General features: G+C 44.1%; 1 protein-coding gene across 3 annotated transcripts in view; it reads right to left on the reverse strand.

Moving 5' to 3' along the window:
• LOC140907008 (N-acetyllactosaminide beta-1,6-N-acetylglucosaminyl-transferase-like) overlaps positions 1 to 24,310 on the reverse strand; it is a 58,918-nt gene extending 34,608 nt beyond the window's left edge. For all 3 annotated transcript variants that reach the window (XM_073332075.1, XM_073332077.1, XM_073332078.2), the window contains exons 1-2: positions 24,227 to 24,310; positions 18,078 to 18,690 (exon numbers count right to left, since the gene is read on the reverse strand). The gene's annotated coding sequence lies outside the window, so the exon portion shown is untranslated. The remainder of the gene's footprint in view (positions 1 to 18,077; positions 18,691 to 24,226) is intronic.
• Positions 24,311 to 24,645: the final 335 nt, after the last annotated feature.

Raw genomic sequence — 24,645 nt, forward strand, 5'->3', positions numbered from 1 at the left:
CAGACCCCTGCGCTGAGACAGGAACAAGTATACCTACGCCGTCCCTGTCAGGGGTTTCTCCAGCCTGTTCTTAAAAACTGCCAATAATAGGGATTCCACAGCCTGCCTTGAAAACCTAATCTACAATTTAACTACCTGCATGATATAAAGTTTTTCTTAATACCTAACCTAAATCTCCCTTGCTGCAGATTAAGCCAATCACATCTTGTTCTCCCTTCAACGGACGTGGAGAACAATTGATCACCATCCTATTTATAACAGCCCTTAACATATTTAAAGACTGTTATCAGGTCCCACCTCGGTCTTCTTTTCATGCCCAGTTCTTTTAACCTTTCCTCATAGGTCAGGTTTTCTAAACCTTGTATCACTTGTGTTGCTCTCCTTGGGATTCTCTCCAGTTTGTCCACCTCTTTCCTAAAGTGTGGTGCCCAGAATTGGACACAGTACTCAAGATGAGGCCTCACCAATGCTGAGTAGAGCAAGATAATTACCTCCCATGCCTTACTTACGACACTCCTGTTAATATATCCAGAATGATATTAGCCCTTTTTGCTACTGAATCACAGTGTTGACTCATATTCAATATGAGATCCAGTATAACCCCGCAGATCTTCTTCAGCAATAATACTGCCTAGCCAGTTATTCCCCATTTTGTAGTTGGGCATTTGATTTTTCTTTCGTAAGTGGAGTACTGTGCATTTGTCTTTTTGAATTTCATCTTGTTGAGTTCAGACCAATTCTCCAGTTTACCAAGGTGATTTTTAATTCTGATCCTGCCCTCCAATGTGCTTGCATCACCTCCCAGCTTGGTGTCATCCACAAATTTTATAAGCGTACTCTTCACTCTATTATCCAGGTCATTAATAAAATATTGAATAGTACTGGACCCAGGGCTGGCCCCCGCAGGATCCCACTAGATACGCCCTCTCAGTTGGACAGCGAACAATTGATAACTGTCATTCAACCAGTTTTGCACCCATCTTATAGTAATTTGATCTAGACCACATTTCTCTACTTTGATTATGAGCAAAGCCGGGTTTACAATGGCTCCAGTGGCTCCATGGAGCTGGGTCCATGCTCACAAGGGGCCCCAGCCTGCTCCGCTTGCACTGCGCCCCAAGACCCCGTTGTGTTGGGGCACTAGGGAGTGGGGGTTTAATGTGGGAGGTGCTGGGCAGTTGTGGGGCTGTGGGCAGGGGTGGTGTTTGTGCACGGTGTCTTGCATTTGTGGGTGGGTCTGGGGGGGCGCCGGGCATAGGGAGTTGGGGGGTGTTGGGTGGGGTGGCTGTGTGGTGTGGCATTGTCCTGCCCCTGAGGGGAAGAGGCATGCTGGCCACACAGGGCCGGGCAGGCCACTATGCGTCTGGCAACTGCCGGTTTGTAAATAGTGCCCTTGCATTGGGTGGAGCGGAGCCGGCCCTGCCACGCCATGCCCCATTGCCTCTGGGTGTCCCCTCGCTCTGGGGACTGACCTCCCCGCACCATGCTCCATTGCCTCCATGGGGGCCCACAAATGTGTTTGGCACCGGGCCCACAAAAGGTTAATCCGGCCCTGATTATGAGAATGCTATAGCATATCCAGTGCTTCCTCCTATCCACTATGCTTGTCAAAGAAGGAAATTAAGTTGTTTTGGCATGATTTGTTCTTGAGAAACCCATGCTGGCTATTCCTTATAATGCTATTATCCTCTAGGTATGTGCAAATTGATTTTTTAAATAATTTGTTCCAATGTCTTTCCAGGTATCGAAATTAGGTTGACTGGTCTATAATTCCCCAAGGCCTTTTTGTTCCCCCTTTTAAAGATAGTTACTATGTTTGCCCTTCTCCAGTCCTCTGGGACCTCACCCATCCTCTATAAGTTCTTGAAGATAATTGCTGATGGTTCCAAGATTGCTTCAGCTAGTTCCTTAAGTACCCTAGGTTGATTTTCCTCAGGGCCTGCTGATCTGAATATATCTAATTTATCTAAATATTATTTAACCTGTTATTTCCCTATATTGGCTTGCATTTCTTCTCCGCTTTTGCTAATATTAATTGTGTTGAATATCTGGTCACCGTTAACCTTTTCAGTGAAGACTGAAGCAAAATAGACATTAAACACCTTAGCCTTGTTAATGTCATCACTTATTAGCTCTCCTTCCCTGCTAAGTAGAGGACCTACACTTTCCTTTGTCTTTCTCTTTTTTCGTGCTCCATCCATTGAGCCAAAGCCGTAAAGAAAGCGAGTATGATACTAGGCCATGATTCAGGACAGTACTTAAGAACATGCCTAACTTTAAGCTTGTGGGTCATCCCAATGATTTCAGTGAAACTTTTTGCGTTTAAAGTGAGGCATAGGCTTAAGCACCTTGCTAAATCTCAGTCTCTGCTTGCATCACATTTATATGGCATAAGTCCAAAGATGATATTTATCTGTATTTCAGATCATGGCATGTGCTTGCCAGATAGAGAGGAAGATAAGCTCCCTATCCCAAAGTGTGCAATTTCAGAAGAACAGCCAGTTAAAGAAGGAGGGGAAGGGATGCATCATACAAGCAAAATGATTAGGGTGATGACGGGCACATGTTTCCTTAGTTATGTATGTGGGGGGTTAGTTTTTCAGGCAAAGATGCTAAATTTGTGTCTCCCCAGCATCCCTCCATAATTCAACCCCCCTTGAGGTCCTCCCACTCAAATCCAAGCATCATTTCTGGTGTCCACATGCTCCTCACACCAACATTTCAGCCTCTCTCTCCACACAAAGAAGTAGTTTACTCATAAGACAATAAATTAAACAGATAATATGCTGCCCACTGTCTGAAGCACTGAGTAGACCACACTTCATCTAACCTCTTCTCCTTATCACATACTGACCTAAAAGTTGATTAAATCTCTTTGAGACTTTCTTAGGTCCATCCCATGTTAGACACACCTTCTTCCAGCTCCTTGTATACAGTGCATAACAAAGCAGCTTCCCTACTGGTCTCAGTAACAACCTGTTGCTCGTTATATATGTGTTTGATTTGGGTTTGTGAACAATATAAAACCAAAATATTCAGTATGTTCTTGATGAATTAACAGGTATTTATGACAGGTTTCAGAGTAACAGCCGTGTTAGTCTGTATTCGCAAAAAGAAAAGGAGTACTTGTGGCACCTTAGAGACTAACCAATTTATTTGAGCATGAGCTTTCGTGAGCTACAGCTCACTTCATCGGATGCATACCGTGGAAACTGCAGCAGACTTTATATATACACAGAGAATATGAAACAATACCTCCTCCCACCCCACTGTCCTGCTGGTAATAGCTTATCTAAAGTGATCATCAGGTGGGCCATTTCCAGCACAAATCCAGGTTTTCTCACCCTCCACCCCCCCCACACAAATTCACTCTCCTGCTGGTGATAGCCCATCCAAAGTGACAACTCTTTACACAATGTGCATGATAATCAAGTTGGGCTATTTCCTGCACAAATCCAGGTTTTCTCACATCCCCCCACCCCCATACGCACACAAACTCACTCTCCTGCTGGTAATAGCTCATCCAAACTGACCACTCTCCAAGTTTAAATCCAAGTTAAACCAGAACATCTGGGGGGGGGGGGTAGGAAAAAACAAGAGGAAACAGACTACTTTGCATAATGACTTAGCCACTCCCAGTCTCTATTTAAGCCTAAATTAATAGTATCCAATTTGCAAATGAATTCCAATTCAGCAGTTTCTCGCTGGAGTCTGGATTTGAAGTTTTTTTGTTTTGTCTGTAATTGCGTGACCAGAGAGATTGAAGTGTTCTCCGACTGGTTTATGAATGTTATAATTCTTGACATCTGATTTGTGTCCATTTATTCTTTTACGTAGAGACTGTCCAGTTTGACCAATGTACATGGCAGAGGGGCATTGCTGGCACATGATGGCATATATCACATTGGTGGATGTGCAGGTGAACGAGCCTCTGATAGTGTGGCTGATGTTATTAGGCCCTGTGATGGTGTCCCCTGAATAGATATGTGGGCACAATTGGCAACGGGCTTTGTTGCAAGGATAAGTTCCTGGGTTAGTGGTTCTGTTGTGTGGTATGTGGTTGTTGGTGAGTATTTGCTTCAGGTTGCGGGGCTGTCTGTAGGCAAGGACTGGCCTGTCTTCCAAGATTTGTGAGAGTGTTGGGTCATCCTTTAGGATAGGTTGTAGATCCTTAATAATGCGTTGGAGGGGTTTTAGTTGGGGGCTGAAGGTGACGGCTAGTGGCGTTCTGTTATTTTCTTTGTTAGGCCTTTCCTGTAGTAGGTAACTTCTGGGAACTCTTCTGGCTCTATCAATCTGTTTCTTTACTTCCGCAGGTGGGTATTGTAGTTGTAAGAAAGCTTGACAGAGATCTTGTAGGTGTTTGTCTCTGTCTGAGGGGTTGGAGCAAATGCGGTTGTATCGCAGAGCTTGGCTGTAGACGATGGATCGTGTGGTGTGGTCAGGGTGAAAGCTGGAGGCATGCAGGTAGGAATAGCGGTCAGTAGGTTTCCGGTATAGGGTGGTGTTTATGTGACCATTGTTTATTAGCACTGTAGTGTCCAGAAAGTGGATCTCTTGTGTGGACTGGACCAGGCTGAGGTTGGTGTGGGATGGAAATTGTTGAAATCATGGTGGAATTCCTCAAGGGCTTCTTTTCCATGGGTCCAGATGATGAAGATGTCATCAATATAGCGCAAGTAGAGTAGGGGCTTTAGGGGACGAGAGCTGAGGAAGCGTTGTTCTAAATCAGCCATAAAAATGTTGGCATACTGTGGGGCCATGCGGGTACCCATAGCAGTGCCGCTGATCTGAAGGTATACATTGTCCCCAAATGTGAAATAGTTATGGGTAAGGACAAAGTCACAAAGTTCAGCCACCAGGTTAGCCGTGACATTATCGGGGATAGTGTTCTTGATGGCTTGTAGTCCATCTTTGTGTGGAATGTTGGTGTAGAGGGCTTCTACATCCATAGTGGCCAGGATGGTGTTATCAGGAAGATCACCGATGGATTGAAGTTTCCTCAGGAAGTCAGTGGTGTCTCGAAGGTAGCTGGGAGTGCTGGTAGCGTAGGGCCTGAGGAGGGAGTCTACATAGCCAGACAATCCTGCTGTCAGGGTGCCAATGCCTGAGATGATGGGGCGCCCAGGGTTTCCAGGTTTATGGATCTTGGGTAGTAGATAGAATATCCCAGGTCGGGGTTCCAGGGGTGTGTCTGTGCGGATTTGATCTTGTGCTTTTTCAGGAAGTTTCTTGAGCAAATGCTGTAGTTGCTTTTGGTAACTCTCCGTGGGATCATAGGGTAATGGCTTGTAGAAACTCGTGTTGGAGAGCTGCCGAGCAGCCTCTTGTTCATATTCCGACCTATTCATGATGACAACAGCACCTCCTTTTGGCACCCTGACAGCAGGATTGTCTGGCTATGTAGACTCCCTCCTCAGGCCCTACGCTACCAGCACTCCCAGCTACCTTTGAGACACCACTGACTTCCTGAGGAAACTACAATCCATCGGTGATCTTCCTGATAACACCATCTTGGCCACTATGGATGTAGAAGCCCTCTACACCAACATTCCACACAAAGATGGACTACAAGCCGTCAAGAACACTATCCCCGATAATGTCACGGCTAACCTGGTGGCTGAACTTTGTGACTTTGTCCTTACCCATAACTGTTTCACATTTGGGCACAAGGTATACCTTCAGATCAGCGGCACTGCTATGGGTACCCGCATGGCCCCACAGTACGCCAACATTTTTATGGCTGACTTAGAACAACGCTTCCTCAGCTCTCGTCCCCTAACGCCCCTACTCTACTTGCGCTATATTGATGACATCTTCATCATCTGGACCCATGGAAAAGAAGCCCTTGAGGAATTCCACCATGATTTCAACAATTTCCATCCCACCATCAACCTCAGCCTGGTCCAGTCCACACAAGAGATCCACTTCCTGGACACTACAGTGCTAATAAAGAATGGTCACATAAACACCACCCTATACCGGAAACCTACTAACCGCTATTCCTACCTACATGCCTCCAGCTTTCACCCAGACCACACCACACGATCCACCACACCACACGTCTACAGCCAAGCTCTGCGATACAACCGCATTTGCTCCAACCCCTCAGACAGAGACAAACACCTACAAGATCTCTGTCAAGCTTTCTTACAACTACAATACCCACCTGCGGAAGTAAAGAAACAGATTGATAGAGCCAGAAGAGTTCCCAGAAGTTACCTACTACAGGAAAGGCCTAACAAAGAAAATAACAGAACGCCACTAGCCGTCACCTTCAGCCCCCAACTAAAACCCCTCCAACGCATTATTAAGGATCTACAACCTATCCTAAAGGATGACCCAACACTCTCACAAATCTTGGGAGACAGGCCAGTCCTTGCCTACAGACAGCCCCGCAACCTGAAGCAAATACTCACCAACAACCACATACCACACAACAGAACCACTAACCCAGGAACTTATCCTTGCAACAAAGCCCGTTGCCAATTGTGCCCACATATCTATTCAGGGGACACCATCACAGGGCCTAATAACATCAGCCACACTATCAGAGGCTCGTTCACCTGCACATCCACCAATGTGATATATGCCATCATGTGCCAGCAATGCCCCTCTGCCATGTACATTGGTCAAACTGGACAGTCTCTACGTAAAAGAATAAATGGACACAAATCAGATGTCAAGAATTATAACATTCATAAACCAGTCGGAGAACACTTCAATCTCTCTGGTCACGCAATCACAGACATGAAGGTCGCTATCTTAAAACAAAAAAACTTCAAATCCAGACTCCAGCGAGAAACTGCTGAATTGGAATTCATTTGCAAATTGGATACTATTAATTTAGGCTTAAATAGAGACTGGGAGTGGCTAAGTCATTATGCAAGGTAGCCTGTTTCCTCCTGTTTTTTCCTACCCCCCCCCCCAGATGTTCTGGTTTAACTTGGATTTAAACTTGGAGAGTGGTCAGTTTGGATGAGCTATTACCAGCAGGAGAGTGAGTTTGTGTGTGTATGGGGGTGGGGGGGATGTGAGAAAGCCCACCTGATGATCACTTTAGATAAGCTATTACCAGCAGGACAGTGGGGTGGGAGGAGGTATTGTTTCATATTCTCTGTGTATATATAAAGTCTGCTGCAGTTTCCACGGTATGCATCCGATGAAGTGAGCTGTAGCTCACGAAAGCTCATGCTCAAATAAATTGGTTAGTCTCTAAGGTGCCACAAGTACTCCTTTTCTCTTTTCAGGTATTTATGGCTACTCTTAACCCCATCCATAGTATGCACTGTATAGTTCTGGACATAATGTACTGTGGCTCATTTATGCATAGAAAGAAAGTTGATGGTTAATATATGAGACCAAAAGTCACAACTAACTTGGAAACCAAGAGATTTAGAATCCTACCTGGCTGCAGCACATGTCTGAGACAGAGAACAGAGCACAGACAGGGATGGGACTAGGAATGAGAACTGAGTGACTGACCTGAGCAGATCACTGAATTAATAGAATTATTTCCTCCTTCTTTTCTCACTCCTCCATCCAGTTTCATTCCTTTGGCTTCCCACTTAATCTCTGCATCAGTTGCTTCTTGTATTAGTGAAAAAGGGTAAGGCCTTTTTTGTTCTCCATCAGGAGAAGTTCTGGCTAGGTAAATAAAAGCAGAAGCGAAACTCCTGCTCCTTTTGAAACCACAGTACACACTCAGCTGCCTAAAACAGGTCATGCCATTTCAGGTTTTGGACACACCTCAAAGAGAGAAACACAAGTGAGCATATCCAAAAGGCATTTTGGGTGTGCATCTGCAAATGTATTCTTTGTAGGGAAGTCATCAGCTTCAAATACTTATATAAAATAGTTATAATATATAAGTAAAGCACTTGATGCCAATGGTTGTAATTGAAGAAAGGGAACAATTAACTTTCCTCAGCATGGAGGTACTATATAAACTTAGAAATATAGCTCAAAATGTTCTTACCTCAATGCCTAAATGTAGGCTTCTTGCAATAAATTGATGTATTCTGTAAGACTTGTGGTAACATGCTCTGGAACTTCAATAAGAACACACATACAAGATTAAAACTGAACTCTGAAACTACACCTGCTTATGCTTTCTGGGCCTGATTCTGATTTCATGTATGCTTGTTTAGTACCCTTGCCTTCCGTGGAATTACTGCCTGTGCAAGTGAGACACCCTCTTTAGGGATCTGATTCTACACCCTGTAAGATCAATGGCAAAATCTTAATTTCTGTGGGAGCAGGAGCAGACCTTAAATATGCTTCCATTCATACAGACACCTGTGTGGGAGGTCAGAGTGTTCTGAGTGCAATTCCAGAGGCCTGGCCTGGGAAACTGAGAGGTTTAATTTGGGAATTTGGCCTTGAGCCTGGAGGTTGTCTCAACTCAGGTAGGAGTTTGTCATTCAGGTCACACAAACAATATCCAGAAACCTGGTGGTGAAAGGAGATTGTGCAAGAAGGACTTGGATTGCTTTATAAGCCTCGGGGAAAGGAGGGCTGGAATATTGGATTGCCCAACTCCTCCTTGTTTCTGTGCAATAAAGGAGAGGTGGTTTCTGGAGGCCCCCTATCGCCCCTGAAGATATACTGGGGGAATACTTTATGATGATCCATCTGCCTATGCTGTGGTGTAGAGCTCTGTTTTAGACAAGATTCAATAAGCAAATTCCTTTTTTGTACTTTTTCATAGGCTTTTCCTCTTCATGGCAAGCGTTTTCCTTCTGTACTTGGAACATGTGGCTAGATCTTTGGTCCTGCTTCTAGTTGCTTTGCACTGTTCAGACAACACAAAGGCAGCTGAAAAGCTGCGCTAATGTGGTACTGTGATAGTCTGTACCATTCTGTTCACCCCTTGTTGAGGATAGTAGTATAAGGGCCCTACTGTCAATCAAATGTTAATCCCGCCCCTTGATCCCTTAAGCAGCGCCCACTTATCACTGGAAGTCCTGCCCCATGGGGATATTACTTCCAGTGTCAAGGCAGACACATGACTGGAAGCAAGGTGTGTCATGTGACCGTGCGTCCTCCCACCACCCTCTACCATTCAGGATGGATTTCACCCCTGTAGGACCACCTCAAGAGGAGATTTGACCAATTGGGGAGTTCCAGAGTGGGGTGACCCATCCGGAAGTGGGTCATGTGACCCCTCTAACAACTCCTCCCTCTACTCTCAACCAATTCTGATGGGTTTCGGCTGCAGAGGACTGCCCTGAGAGCAGATTTGACCAAAATAGGGCAGGTTCTGGGATGGGATGAACCGCCCAGAAGAGGGTCGTGTGACCCCTCTAAGAACTTCTCCCACCACCCTCTGCCAATCAGAGTGCAGCACCATCACCCCAGAAGTCCCAGTGTCGGGCAGAAGAGGCCATCCCTAACCAAGAACGTATGTTTTAGAAATTGTGGAAAGGCTGAGAGGAAACATGGACTCCTTCACCGCCCCGTGAGAACTTTGGACTTTGTTTTAGCCCCAAGCACCTTTGGACTTGTGTGGAGAAAGCGCTACATCAGCGACACTTCCGACGAGGGCGCTTTGACTCAACCATTGATGGATACGTCGGAACCTGACCCCGAAACCCAAACCCTCATGAGGCACCCTGATGAGTGTGACAACCTCTCATCATCCACCCCCCTGGAGGTGGAAGGTGATCATGGCTTGGGGGAGTCACCGGCGGACAAGGTGAACATCACTTAGGTAAATGAATGATTAAGAAGTGACGTTTGAGGATGGGGTGTATTAGGGTTAGGAACTGACCCGGGATTGAGTAAATCTAAAAACAAGCAGTGGGGTGCTTACACTGTTCCTTTTCTGAAAATCTTTCAACAGCTTGACAATGCCTTTCTAGAGGCCTTTGAGAACTTATACATTGCTAGCCCTGTGAGAGTAAATATATCATGCATCAGCTGTTTTTGCTCATGTCTGAGACACAGATCTCAAGAGGAAAATCCGGAAAAGGACAAAATGGAAGAATGAACCAGCTCAGACTCCCTCATGGTAGGGGTCATGGCATCCATTTTCACAGGCAGCTGTAAAAGATCGTGTTAAACCAGGCTATTAATAAAACTTATTTAAAGTGTCAATATGAATGCGTCCCCCTCCATACTCGTGTTAGTAAAAGACGGTACCAGTAACAGTCATGTCTACACAGATGGCTCTGTTAAAGAAAACATATTACACCCCCGGGGAAGTTGGGAGCTTCAGTGGGGTGACCTCTGACAGTGCATAGTGCTCTACAATGTTAGCACTGCGTATGAACCCAAGTCCTGCAGTGATACTTGAGTTCACAACTTTCTAGCCCAGAAGTGAGGTTGTTGTGTGTCCAAAGAATGAATACTTAACCAGGTGATGGTCCATTTGATTTTGTTGACACCTGACTAAGGCATCAGCTAACCTTTTGTCGCTGGGGAACCGGTTTGTGACTGATCCCCAGACTTGGAACATGTCTTAGTCATATCATACAATAGAATCTTATAATTGTATGTGCAATGTTGCCACACACACATTTTACCAGGACAATAATGGTCAGCAAATAATGAGTTTTCAAATGACACCGCACAAGGCATACTTTGTATAAAATTCATCATAGACCTGTAAAAGGCATGAATATAGGGGTACAGACTGCAACAGGAGGTCAGTATCATTATTTCTATTTTACAAATGGGGAAATTGAGGCACAGAGAGGGAAAGAGACTTGCCTGAGGTCACTCTGTAGGCCAGTGGCAGAGTCAGGAATAGAACCCACATATCCTGATCCAGTACTCTATCCATTAGGCCACACTGAGTCTCATAAAGAGCTAGCTGTTCCACATGAAGAAATGTGACCTTTCACCTAGCACTGCTTGGGTTTATTTATATTTTTACACAATATTCTATGGCAGGTTGCACTGTTACAAGTAGTCTTCCAAGTTCTTTTTCTTAGCATGCAAGCAAATATTTCACCTGGGGAAGCTGTGCTGATTTTGTCCTGGGCAGAGGGAGGACCAGGAGAATTTGCTGTCTGAAATAAATTCTTGAGGCAGAATTCCTCCCTTGTAACTAGGCATTGGCTGAAATTCCTGAAAGAGGGGATTACCTTGCATGCTATATGACCACTTCTGTTCCAGGACTAGTGTTTATGTAAATAAAACAAGTTATACTTAGAATATACCCAGATTCTACTACACTGATTTCTCTCCACTATGAAGCTGACCTGCAAGGTCTCGGGCATTTGCTATCACTCAGAAGAGGGGCAAAAATATCCTTTTCCTAAAAGTGTATGTCTAATACCAGTTAACATGGCAGGTGAAGGGTTAAATCCCTATGGGAAAGCTGCTTTCCTAATCCTTGATGGCGGGGGATGGGTCAGGGGGATGCTTGATGGTGGGGGGATGCTAATTGGACAAGCTGGGAGTTCCAGGGATTTGTAAATGGAGCAGGTGATACTGTATGGGAAGGATAACTGAAAGCTAATTTCCTTCAATCAATAATTGCCCACCAGGTGTTTTGAGCTCCATAAAGGAAGAGACTGGGCTCAGAGCTCCTGGAGAGATTTTCTTTGTCTAGAGAGGGTTGCTTGATGTCGATGGCTCTAAAATGTGAGGGGATTATTTCCTAAACATATTATTTCTTGTATATTTTCACTTAACCAAGACATTGGGCCTGATCTATTAAACAGGGCCCTGTAAGGCAAAGTGGTTGTGATGCATCCTTGGGTGGGAACCACCTGTTCTGGCAGTGATGTGCTTTATAATGTTATAACCAGGAGGTCCTGCAATAATCATCTTCCAGAGTGTGTGATAATGCCAGTATCCTAGGGGCTCATGTGCCCACTGAAAGGTGGTGAGAGATTGGAAAATCTATTAGTCTGGTTTCCCATCTAAACAATAATACTTTCTCACGCCCATGGCCAAGGAGGGATGCTGCACCAGTTGGCTAACAAATAAATTATCTGCCCATTAAAAAGGTTCTGCTTTGTTCCTGAAGGGTACACTGAGCATTATGAGGTAGTTTCCAGTGTATGTTATTTAGGATGAAGGATGATGACTTTTTCAGGAAAGTCTAATATGACCCTCCCCACCAGAAATACTTTGAAAACACCAGATATTTGGTGCAAAGAGTTTAATTCCAAAGGCTAAAGAATTACTCTTCAAAAGTCTTTTTATGACCCTTCAGATTAGTTCTCTCTAGCAGAGATGCTTTTTTGGTATCCAGAGAGAAGCTGATCCCCAGGCAATTCACCATAAGCATCCCTTCAATCTGGAGTGGAAATTTTAACAAGAGGTACCTCAGAGCCCTCTCCAGCACATTACAATTCATGGTGAATGTGCTGGCTGGACTCTTGTTTGTGAACCCAGATCTGCAGTCCTCCTCTTGAGGGGGCTGAGATATTTCATCAGACGCTGAATCTCACACAGGATACACTAGAGAAGCTGACCCCCTCCCCCCACAAAGGAATGGTTACCCTAAATCTTAGGTATAGTTCATCATCTTTACAATGAGGACAATAGCACCCCCTACCTCTTAGGGGTGTTAGGGTAAATACATTAAAGATTGTGAGGTACTTAGATACTACAGTAATGGAAGCCACATAAGTAATTAGGATAGCTATAGATAGGTAATCTGTGAGGTTTTTTTCCCCAGGGATAGCCTCACTTTGCATTTTTCTACAGCCAATTTTTCCCAGTATGCTAGTAACTGGAGGATGATGGCACTTTCTGTTTTCCTTTTGTAATTTGTAAAATTTTTTGGATACACCCCCTTGGGCCACTGACAGAGCAGACAATAGTGGCAAAGAATAAGTCTCATGAATTACAGAAGCATAAGTTGTACTCCTGTAATGTGTGTGCCCATCAGAAGCATGAAGCAGGCTGAGAATAAAGAAGCCTGGTCTTTAGCGTCTGAAACTCAAGGAGGTATCAGGTCAAAGCAATTTTTAACAAAATGAATTCACACATCACAGTGGTTCTCTGAACTCCTAAAGTAACAAAGGATCCCTTCTGGCCTTGGAATCTATGACAAGGCTGCCAGCCAGTTATGATGCTTTATGTCTAATTTTAAATGGCACATACAGAAAAAGAAGTAAAATGGCACCATCTACAGGTTTGAATTAAGGCCTGAAAGGCAATGCAAGGTTTAGCTTTTGTCATAAATATAAAGGGAAGGATAATCACCTTTAAAATCCCTCCTGGCCAGAGGAAAAATCCTTTCACCTGTAAAGGGTTAAGAAGCTAAATGTAACCTCGCTGGCACCTGACCAAAATGACCAATGAGGAGACAAGATACTTTCAAAAGCTGGGAGGAGGGAAAAAAACAAAGGGTCTGTGTCTGTCTGTGTGATGCTTTTGCCGGGGACAGAACAGGAATGGAGTCTTAGAATTTAGTAAGTAATCTAGCTAGGTATGTGTTAGATTATGATTTCTTTAAATGGCTGAGAAAATAGCTGTGCTGAATAGAATGACTATTCCTGTCTGTGTGTCTTTTTTGTAACTTAAGGTTTTGCCTAGAGGGATTCTCTATGTTTTGAATCTAATTACCCTGTAAGGTATTTACCATCCTGATTTTACAGAGGTGATTCTTTTTTTTCTTCTATTAAAAGTCTTCTTGTAAGGAAACTGAATGCTTTTTCATTGTTCTTAAGATCCAAGGGTTTGGGTCTGTGGTCACCTATGCAAATTGGTGAGGATTTTTACCAAACCTTCCCCAGGAAGTGGGGTGCAAGGGTTGGGAGGATTTTGGGGGGAAAGATGTTTCCAAACAACGTTTTCTCAGGAACCCAGATAAAGTTTGGTGGTGGCAGTGGAAGTCCAAGGGCAAAGGGTAAAATAGTTTGTACCTTGGGGAAGTTTAACCTAAGCTGGTAAAAGTAAGCTTAGGAGGTTTTCATGCAGGTCCCCACATCTGTACCCTAGAGTTCAGAGTGGGGAAGGAACCTTGACAGCTTTATAGTTATTTTGTAAAATAGGAACCAAGGAATGAAATAGAGCTGCTAAATGATTCAGTTAGTCTATTGCAAACTGACACAAAAATTCACTTGGCATTATTGTGCTCCTTATTCTTCTATCTCCCCAGAAAATATTATTATTTATCATGTGTATTACAGTATCAAGTAATTCCTATGGAAGTAGAAATGACCACATCTGAGGTGGAAGTCAAACTCAAATAGCTTAATGGAAATAAACCAACAGGTGAGGGGGCCTGGATAATCTCCATCCAAGAATATTAAAGAAACTGGCACATGACATTGCAAGCTCAATAGCAAGGTTTTTCAATGAATCTGTCAATTCAGGGGTTGCTCCTGAGTTGCTAATACAGTCCTTATTCTTTTAAAAAAGGGGGAAAAAATGATCCAGGAATCTACAGGCCTGTTAGTTTGACCTTAAGTGTAAGCAAAATCTTAAATAAAATGTTGAAAGAGAAAGTAATTAAGGACATAGAGGCAAAAAGTAAATGGGATAAAATACAACATAGTTTTACAAAAGGTAGATCATACCAGACCAACCTGATCTCTTTTTTTGAGAAGATTCCTTTGTGTAAAAAAATAAATTAATGTAGGAGATTTAATCTATCTGGATTTCAATGAGGCATTTGATACAGTTCCACATGGGAAATTATTAGTTAAATTGGAGAAGATGGGGATTAATATGAGAACTGAATGGTGGATAAGGAACTGGTTAAAGAGGAGACTACCACGGGTCATGGTGAAAGGTGAATGTCCACCTGGAGGGAGGTTACTAGTGGAGTTACTCAGGGATCAGTCTTGGGACCAGTCTTATTTAACATTTTTATTAATGACCTTGGCACAAAAAATGGGAGTGTGCTAATAAAATTTGTGGATGACACAAAATTGGGAGGAATTGCCAATACAGAGGAGGACCGGAATATCATACAAAAAGATCTGGAGGACCTTGAAAACTTCAGTAATAGAAATGGGATTAAATTTAATAGTCCAAAGTGCAAGGTCATGCATTTAGAAACTAACAACAGGAATTTTTGCTATAAACTGGGAATATACCAGTTGGAAGTGACAGGAGAAAGACCTTGGTGTATTAGTTGATCACAGAATGACTATGAGATGCCAACGTGATGTAGCCATGAAAAAAGCTAATGTGATCATAGGGTGCAAGGTATTTTCAGTAGGGATAGGGAAGTGTTAGTATCATTATACCAGGTACTGGTGGGACCTCCTCTAGAAGACTGTTCTGGTCTCCCAGGTTCAAGAAAGATTAATTCAAACTGGAAAAGGTGCAGAGAAGGGCTACTAGGATGATCAGAGGAATGGAAAACCTATGTAATGAGAGGAGACTCAAAGAGTTTGGCTTGTTTAGCCTAACCAAATGAAGGCTGAGGGGAGATATGATTGCTCTCTATAAATACATCAGAGGGATAAATACCAGGGAGGGAGAGGAGTTATTTAAGTTAAGTGCCAATGTTGACACAAGAACAAATGTATATAAACTGTCCATCAACAAGTTTAGGCTTGAAATAGACAAAGGTTTTTAACCATCAGAGGAGTGAAGTTCTGGAGCAGCCTCCCAAGGAGAGCAATGGGTGCAAAAAACCTAACTGGCTTCAAGACTGAGCTTGATAAATTTATGGACGGGATGGTGTGATGAAACTGCTGCAGTGGCATATAACTGACATGGGACTGCTAGTAGCAAATATCTCCAATGGCCGGCGATGGGACACTAGGTAGGGAGAGCTCTGAGTTACTCCAGAGAGTTCTTTTTCAGGTGTCTGGCTAGTGGGCCTTGCCCACATGCTCAGGGTCTAACTGATCACCATATTTGTGGCCAGGAAGGAATTTTCCCCTGGGTCAGATTAGCAGAGACCTGGGGTGGGAGAGGGAGGTGGTTTTCCTTCTTCTGCAAAAGGGACAGGTCACCTGCAAGTTTAAACGAGTGTAAATGGTGGATTCTCTGTAACTTGAAGACTTTAAATCATGATTTGAGGACTTCAGGAACTCAGTCAGAGGTTAGAGGTCTATTACAGGAGTGGGTGGGTGAGATTCTGTGGCCTGCCATGTGCAGGAGGTCCTACTAGATGATCATGATGGTCCTTTCTGGCCTTAAAGTCTATGGCACTCCTGCTGGGCTTGGCATCCTATAGTGCAGGCAATGTACAAAATCATCATCATAAGATATCCTATATTGTATAATGATCTTATTCCTGTATCCTATATACCGCTTCATTTAGTCATGTCAGTACCGTATAGCAGCGGTTCTCAAACTATGGGGTGGGCCTCCTAAGGGAGGCCCGGGAATATGTCAAGGGATGCGTGAGCTGTGTGCTTTCTTTTCTTTTTTCTTTTTTTTTAAAGAGCTCTGGCTGGCAGCCCTGGTGGCTGGGGCTGATTCAGAAGGGCTGTGCACACCCGGGTGGTGGGGATAAAGGGGACAGCTGGAGCCCAGCCACCCCAGACTGACAGCTCTGGCTCTCCTTCTTCCCCGCCCCCCCCCCCCCCCCACCAATGCCTTAGCAGGCAGCCCGGACTCAGGTTCTCCTTCCCCTCCCCCCACGCCTATCCCTCACCAGGCGGCAGCCCAGGCTCAGGTAGCAGAGCAGACAAAACCAAAAAATAGTAAATACTGTGCTGCTCTGGGCTTCTGACCCTCAGGAGCACTGGGGCTCAGGGCTTCAGCCCCACAGGGGGCACCAGGCCTTGGGACTTCAGCCCGGAGGAGAGTGCCAGTGTTGGCCTCCCTCCCTGCCCCGCTGAACCCCAAGCCCCGGAGCCCCCTGTGAGGCTGAAACCAGGAGTGGAGCTGCAGGACTGTTGCCCCGACCCCAGTGCTCCCTCCAGATCTAAAGTGTTGAGCCCCGGTGCTGCCCCGCGCAGAAGCCCCGAGCCCCCCGTTCGGAATCAGAACCCCCGGCTCCCCACACCCACATCCGGAATCCCGCACACCCCCTGTGGCTGCAGGCTCAACCCCTTATGTGGCTGAAGTCAGTAACCTCTTCTTCAGAACTATGGAACATTTCAGGATTACAGACAACCTCTATTCCCGAGGCGTCCGTAACTCTGAGGGTCTACTCTGTGAACTTTTTAACTTTTCACCCCCTTTTAACTTTTAGGCACCCCTAGAACGCCAGCGCCCCATGGCACATGCCTACTATGCCTCACTAGAAATCCAGCCCTGCCTGTGACAGCATATGTTTGCAGTGATACAAAAACAGCATCTCCAAAACATAACGTGATTTATTCTGCCTCAAAGGCACATAGTACTTAAAGAAGTAGATTTAAAATAACAAATAGACCTGCATGCATACTCCTTTACTGAAGCTTGCCCTCTCTATCCATTGTTTAGATGGGTCCGGCTTATTTCCCATCTGAGTTGGGAGAAACAACCTACACTGCTTGCAGCCTGGCCCCTCTGTCTTTGTTTGTGTTTAAGACAGTCGTCAGATTGTCAACCTTTTCACTACACATCCTTGGCAGCCTCTCTCTCAGGTCTCCCCCAAAGCTCCTCCCTTATTTAGGGTCTTTTAGGGGTTCCATCTCCTTTTGGTCCAAGGCTTAGTTTGGATGAAGCTAGCTAAGTTAATTTTTTCACCAGTTGTGGGCCCAGCCAATGTTATCGTCACACTTTTGAGGTTGTGTATGGGAGGTTCATTTCTCTGTGTCATTGTTTTACCCTTCCTGCTATGTTCTATAACAAGATTTTTACAGCCCCCTTTGATTAAGCTCTGTGCGTTCAAACAGGCAGCATATGAATTTGAACAGGGAAACCGAATCACACATAATATTCATAAAAGATACTACAGACATTGTCCCAGTTTGTCACACCACATATCAAGGCCTTGTCCCAGATCTGGAAAACTTGGTCTCTTTTCTGCGGGGTAAATTCTGCAGTACAGTCAGAGCTGGGCCACCCAAGCTGGCTGCTAGCAACCACCCAGTCTGTTCATCTCCCAGACATTCATTCGGGCAATGATGGAACTAAGCCAAATAAGATTCCCAGGGAGTTTTCTCTTCAGAGATATTGGGCTTTAATATTATTAAGCTGGGATGATTGAACCTTCCCCCCTGGGACTCTGTGGGTTACAAACAGGGTAGAAAATTATTGTAAATGCCCAGTCTTACCCAAGTCCTCCAGCTGGCCAAATTCCTCATCCACACAGCTGCCTTTCACTGTGGTCTATGATGTTTGATTTCCTTCTCAATGTAACTTTAAGTCCTTGCTGCAGCTCATCTCTGTTAGTGAATTCCAGCTTGGCCACAGCTTGCCTCGTCTCCCCTATTTCCTGGAAAACCTTCAAGTCCATGACAGGCAGATTGATGGTCACCTCGTTCATCCTTCTTGACATCCCATTATCTGTGCTACTCAGATGTTGGAGAGTATGATTAAGAAACCTTTTTATAGCTGGGTTTCCCAATCTGCCAAGTCACTTTGGAGCTAATGCCCCTGCAAAGGTTTTATCTCTGTCTGCAAGTCATCTCTGTCCTTCCTGGGAAGCTGCCAGAAGTTGCTTTAATTGGTTTTGCGAAGTCTCCATTTCATGTTTTAGGTCTTGTTTTAATTCCTTTTTTCTATCCTTGAGTTTTGTGAGAAGTTCAATTATTTGACCTGTCTTGTCAACAGTAATACCAGCTCACAATTTCTCTCTTTGGAAACTGGATCCCACTTCCTCACACCCGCGTTGCACTTTGGCACAAGTGGTCAGCGACTGTTCTGGATCTTGTTGACTTGTTTCCACTAAGGAGAGAAATGGATTATGAGAGTCAGGTATTTATTTGGTTCCATCGTGTTTATTTACAAAGAACCAGTACACAATGTGCTGTTTCCCTGAACACAGTAGGAACAAACAACAGGGGGGGCAGTTTCCTTGCTCAGAAAAATCCAGCGCTACTTTTCCAGCCACTCCTGTGCCCCCGAGGAGTTCTGTCTCTGCTCCCTCTCAGAGCCAGACTACTAGCTGCTTCTCTCATTCTCTGCTGTCTTTCTGGCTCCTTTCACGACTGCAAAGGCAACTGCAACCAAATCAATGCCTCAGTCTCTGCATTTGCAATCATTCCCCAGGGAAAACTCTCCTATTCTTCTCAAGTTAGTTCTTGCTAAGCCCTTCCCTTGTGGTCTATGCCTTGGACAGCTGCTTTTATTGTTTCACCTATCACGAAACAAAGGAGGATTTAATTGCTCCTTCATTTAGTTTAAATGAAAGGTGGCTAACGTGCTGTTCTGGGCCAAGGTGTTCGAAGCACTGCAGGCCGGCAGAGGTACTCTGGAAAACAAGACCCACACGCAGCTAAGCCGTGAGTTATTGGCTTTATTGAAAGTTAGTGACATACCCGCAACGGGGACTCCAAGCGTTGCTGTCACGAAGGCGGAGAACCCAGCACGCCGGAGCTTTGCCTGGGGCAGAGTCCGACGAAGGGTAAACAGCGAGCCCTAATAAGCAGTACACAAAAGCAGCTCATGAATATATAGTAAGGTATTTCCCAACAGGGGCTTTCTGCTACTCGGCACAGGGCCCTGCAAGGCACATAGAACCGGCCGAAACCGGTTAGAGTTGGTTCTTTATGTCCTGCAGTGACCGGGCCCCCAACTAAAACCCCTCCAACACATCAAGGATCTACAACCTATCCTGAAGGATGACCCAACCCTCTCACAAATCCTGGGAGACAGGCCAGTGCTTGCCTACAGACAGCCCCCCAACCTGAAGCGAATACTCACCAGCAACCACACACCATACAACAGAACCACTAACCCAGGAACCTATCCTTGCAACAAAGCCCGTTGCCAACTGTGCCCACATATCTATTCAGGGGACACCATCACAGGGCCCAATAACATCAGCCACACTATCAAAGGCTCATTCACCTGCACATCTACCAATGTGATATATGCCATCATGTGCCAGCAATGCCCCTCTGCCATGTACATTGGTCAAACTGGACAGTCTCTACGTAAAAGAATAAATGGACACAAATCAGATGTCAAGAATTATAACATTCAAAAACCAGTTGGAAAACACTTCAATCTCTCTGGTCACTCGATTTCTGATCTCAAAGTGACTATCCTTCAACAAAAAAACTTCGAAAACAGACTCCAACGAGAGACTGCTGAATTGGAATTAATTTGCAAATTGGATGCAATTAACTTAGACTTGAATAGAAACTGGGAATGGTTGAGTTATTATAAAAAGTAACCTATTTCCCCTTGTTTATTCCTTCCCCCCCCCCCCCCCCGGTTCCTCAGACATTCTTGTTAAACCCTGGATTTGTGCTGGAAATGGCCCACCTTGATTATCATACACATTGTAAGGAGAGTGATCATTTTAGATAAGCTATTAGCAGCGGGAGAGTAGGGTGGGGGGAGAGAAAACCTTTTGTAGTGATAAACACCCATTTTTTCATGGTTTGTGTGTATAAAAACATCTTCTGTATTTTCCACTGTATGCATCCGATGAAGTGAGCTGTAGCTCGTGAAAGCTTATGCTCAAATAAATTGGTTAGTCTCTAAGGTGCCACAAGTACTCCTTTTCTCCTTACAGTGTATATGATAACACCCATTTTTTCATGTTCTATGTGTATATAAATCTCCTCACTGTATTTTCCACTGAATGCATCCGATGAAGTGAGCTGTAGCTCACGAAAGCTCATGCTCAAATAAATTGGTTAGTCTCTAAGGTGCCACAAGTACTCCTTTTCTTTTTGCGAATACAGACTAACACGGCTGCTACTCTGAAACCTGTCAAACTTTAATTGTAACTTTAATGAAACTTGTAAAATAGACTAGACCTAATACTTGTAAATGTATGTGAGGTCACGACCCTTGGTCTTTGTGTTCCTAGAGACTCTAAATTTGAAGCAAGTAGCAGAGGTGATTTTCACTCTGTTACGTTTGAAACTATAGCCACTCTAGAGCCGAACCCACGATGGTGTAATACCACATTACAAAATTCACTTTAAATAAAATAAAAGGCTAAGGGGAAGTATCCTCTTATTCATACTGCAAGTATTGAAAATAATTAAGATGTCTTATTGATGAGTAATATTTAATATCACAGAGTGGTACCAAATAAATAAATAGCAGTTGTGTGTAAGGGACCCAGCACTCGTGTATGGGGAGAAACCCTATCAGGCATGGTAGAGTGAATCTGATGGTTCACCGTCATTGAGCTGAGTTGCTGCTCTGATGACTGGGAGATCGCTGAGTGATGTTCGGTCACTGAGTTGATGGTATTCATTGTGAATTCTCACTTAACAGAGTGGGCCCCATGAAGGCTTCCATCTTCCACTTCTGCTCCAGCAATACAAACAGACCAGGAGTTCTCATATCACAAAAGCCCCTCCGTGCTCCCTTGAGACAACAAGACACCAGCACTGGCTTGACTGCATGCAAAACCTTGATTTTACACATTCAAGTTGTCAAGCCTGGACACTAATGCGACGTCTTGGGGCCACTAATCCCACAGAGTACCGGCCACCAAAAATCCGGCCAAACTCAATAGTCTCCAAACTGGTGGAGAACACAAAAGGACCACTTGAAAAACACACAAGAAGAGAAGTGTGTCAACAACTCTACCAAACACTTGCATCAATCCTCAAGGAGAACCTTCCACTGTCAGTATTGAGGAAGTAAAAGAAGGACTTGCCTCAATAAAAAAAGGGAAGGCTGCAGGCCCTGATGGTATTCTGGTATGCACCTCCACCAACTCGGCCCCAAAGGACTCCAATGGCTAGCAACGTTGCACTCGGCTACCTTAAGGACAGTACGGATCCCTAAAATATGGCGTGAGGCAATGATAATTGCCATTCCAAAGCCCGGAAAACCCCCTGATGAAGTGGGAAACTATAGGCCAATTTCTCTACTATGTACGACCTATAAACTTCTTGAACGTATCATCTTCAAAAGAATATGCCCTTTTTCTGAGCCAATTATCCCTGTTGAACAGGCAGGCTTCTGGCCTAAATGTAGTTGTTGTGACCAAGTTCTGGCACTCACAACTCACATTGAGGCTGGCTATCATAAAAAAAAAAAAAAAAGACTGACCCCGTATCATAAACAATGGGCTACCACAAGGCTCTGTATTTGCGCCAACCCTCTTGAATATTTACATAAGTGATGTGTCTCCAGCTAAATCACGAAAATGTGGCTATGCAGATGATCTTGTCATGACAATCCAAGCAAACCTCCATGACATTGAGAAAGCATTAACTGAGGACCTCCAAAATATAGAATAATATTTACAGAAATGGAGGCTCAAACCAAACCCTGGAAAAACAGTTGTGAGTGCATTTCATCTTGATAATAGGAGTGCCAAAAACACACTGAAAGTAGCTTTCTGTGGTAAAAATGTGCAACACAATTACTCTCCAACATATCTTGGAGTGAAACTCAACTGCATCCTCACCTTCCATGACCATCTTGAGAAGATAGCTGCAAAGGTAAAAACGAGAGCCAACATAATCCCCAGAAGCTAAAAGGTATAACCTGGGGTGCATCAGTCTCAGTGCTGCGAACATCTGCAATAGCACTTGTATATTCAGTAGCTGAATATTGTGCACCATTATGGAGCAGATGCAGCCACACATGACTTGTGGATAGCCAGCAGAATACAGTGATGTGGTGCATCACGGGAACCCTTAAGTCGATGCCAACACCCTGGCTACCTGTCCTGTCTAACATCTCTCCCCTGCCAATACACCAAACTGCTGCAACATTCCGCGAAGCTCAGCAAATGCAGGAAAACAGATGTCTTCCTATTCACCAAGACCTTGACAACACTCACGCTGCCCCCTACCCCCACAACATCTTAAATCCCACACGCTTTTCTGGGAACATTCATTTAGCCTCATACAATCAGGCTATGATCAGAAGGAGGCTTGGAAAGCAGATTGGGCTAAACAAGACTTAAATAATAAGCATCTTGTGCCAGATCCCACACAGAAAGTTCCTGGGTTTGACCTCCTACAGTCATCTTGGTCAACTATGAACCGAATTTGAACCAACCATGGTAGATGTGGATATCTAATGCACAAATAGAAAATGAAGGACTCCCCAGTGTGCGAGTGTGATTCCCATAGAAGATATCACTACCTACTGCCCAATTTATAAATATGAAGGAGGCATCAATGCAATAAATTCTGCTACTCCTGATGTAGCTATTTGGCTCAATCACCTTCAGGTGAAATTGTAGTAGCTGCTCTATACCAGCCATACGAAAGAAGACCATCATTAATAAATTCCTCAAGCTTTATTAATAAGCTCCCCAAACTTTGGACTCGTCTGAACTGCACCACAGATAGAGCATTGAGAAAAACTTTGTGGGGTTACCTTGGTCACTGCCCCTCCTCTTGGTGTACTCCAGCTGTTAACAGCTGAGGGGGAAGGAAGCACCACAAGTACTTCTCAGCAGAGGTAATACCTTATAGAATATTTATTTAAATTAGGAAGCAATTAAGGGAGGGACACCTTCCTAATAGGGAATTCTTAAGAGAGTCATTGAACAAGGTCAGGTGCCAAGTCAGGCATTCACCCTAATGGACCCACAGACACCCCTCGAGACCTTTTTGCAGGACTACATTGAAACCTGTGATGGAGGGTCAGCAAAAATGGTGAGTAATCAGACCCTCATAGATCACCCAGATCCATGGAACTTAAGATGTTCCATTTTTTATAAAGAAAAATTAAAGAGAGAACCTCAGGAGGTGAAGGGACTAGCAATGAATTCTGCATATATTGTTGGTAACACTTTTTAGAGAGAAAATTGAGAAGGAAAATTGAGCAGTTGGATCAGGCACAACAGCCTTATCCCAGGAAAAAGGGATTAGTGAAGTTAAGAGAGCATCTTATTCAGACACTGGAAATGAATTCAGTTCTTATTTATCAGAGAAATGGTCTTGCAAAAGAACTGACTTGCTGCAAGCAGCAATTACAAAGAGCTGATAATGTGGCGAGCTCAAGCAATAATGGATTGGAAACATTTATTTGGGCAAGAAATGAACATAGCAGAATTAGTTCAGAGAATTTAGGTGTTAGAACAAACCTGTAATATTCTAGAAAACATGTATCATCAGGTAATAAATACAGAAGATGATATTTGGTAGGAAATCCAAGCTGTTCCAAATATAGACAGTAAGAAAGATGTATGTGCAGAGATCCAGTTTTCACTTGTATATGTTGCTCCTATAATACCAGATAAGCCCACTTCCCATATCCCAGTAGCCATGGTGGTACCTGGGAAAGAAAAGCCAGTGTTAGGACATAGACCCTCACCCCCACTTACCTGGTTGAGAGCTAAGAGCAGACAGGAAGACAGAACGAACACACTGGAAAGTTAAGAAAAGAGGAAGTGTCAAACACAGACACTTCAGGAGGGGTGAAAGGGGGATTTGAAGAGGCTGTCAGTAGTGAAGAAAGGGAAAGTCTGTTACAAAAATTTTGCCATAAAAGGAAAAGTCAGGACATGCTTCAGTCTCATTCACAATTGTGCTGTTTATTATAAGAAACCCCAGGAACTATAGAACTTGCTGTAGGTGCATGCAAGAAGTCAATCTTAAGTATTGAGGCATCCCATGAAAGACAAAAGTCTCTGCAATTTGTGACCCCAACAAATTAGTCTAATACCTTTAAACCAATTGAGCCAGAAGCAATAATGAAAAGAACAAGTAACATACTTCATTCTGATTGCCATATGCCCACTTT

The sequence above is a fragment of the Lepidochelys kempii genome, chromosome 2, assembly GCF_965140285.1.
Source record: "Lepidochelys kempii isolate rLepKem1 chromosome 2, rLepKem1.hap1, whole genome shotgun sequence".
Lineage (NCBI taxonomy): Eukaryota > Metazoa > Chordata > Testudines > Cheloniidae > Lepidochelys > Lepidochelys kempii.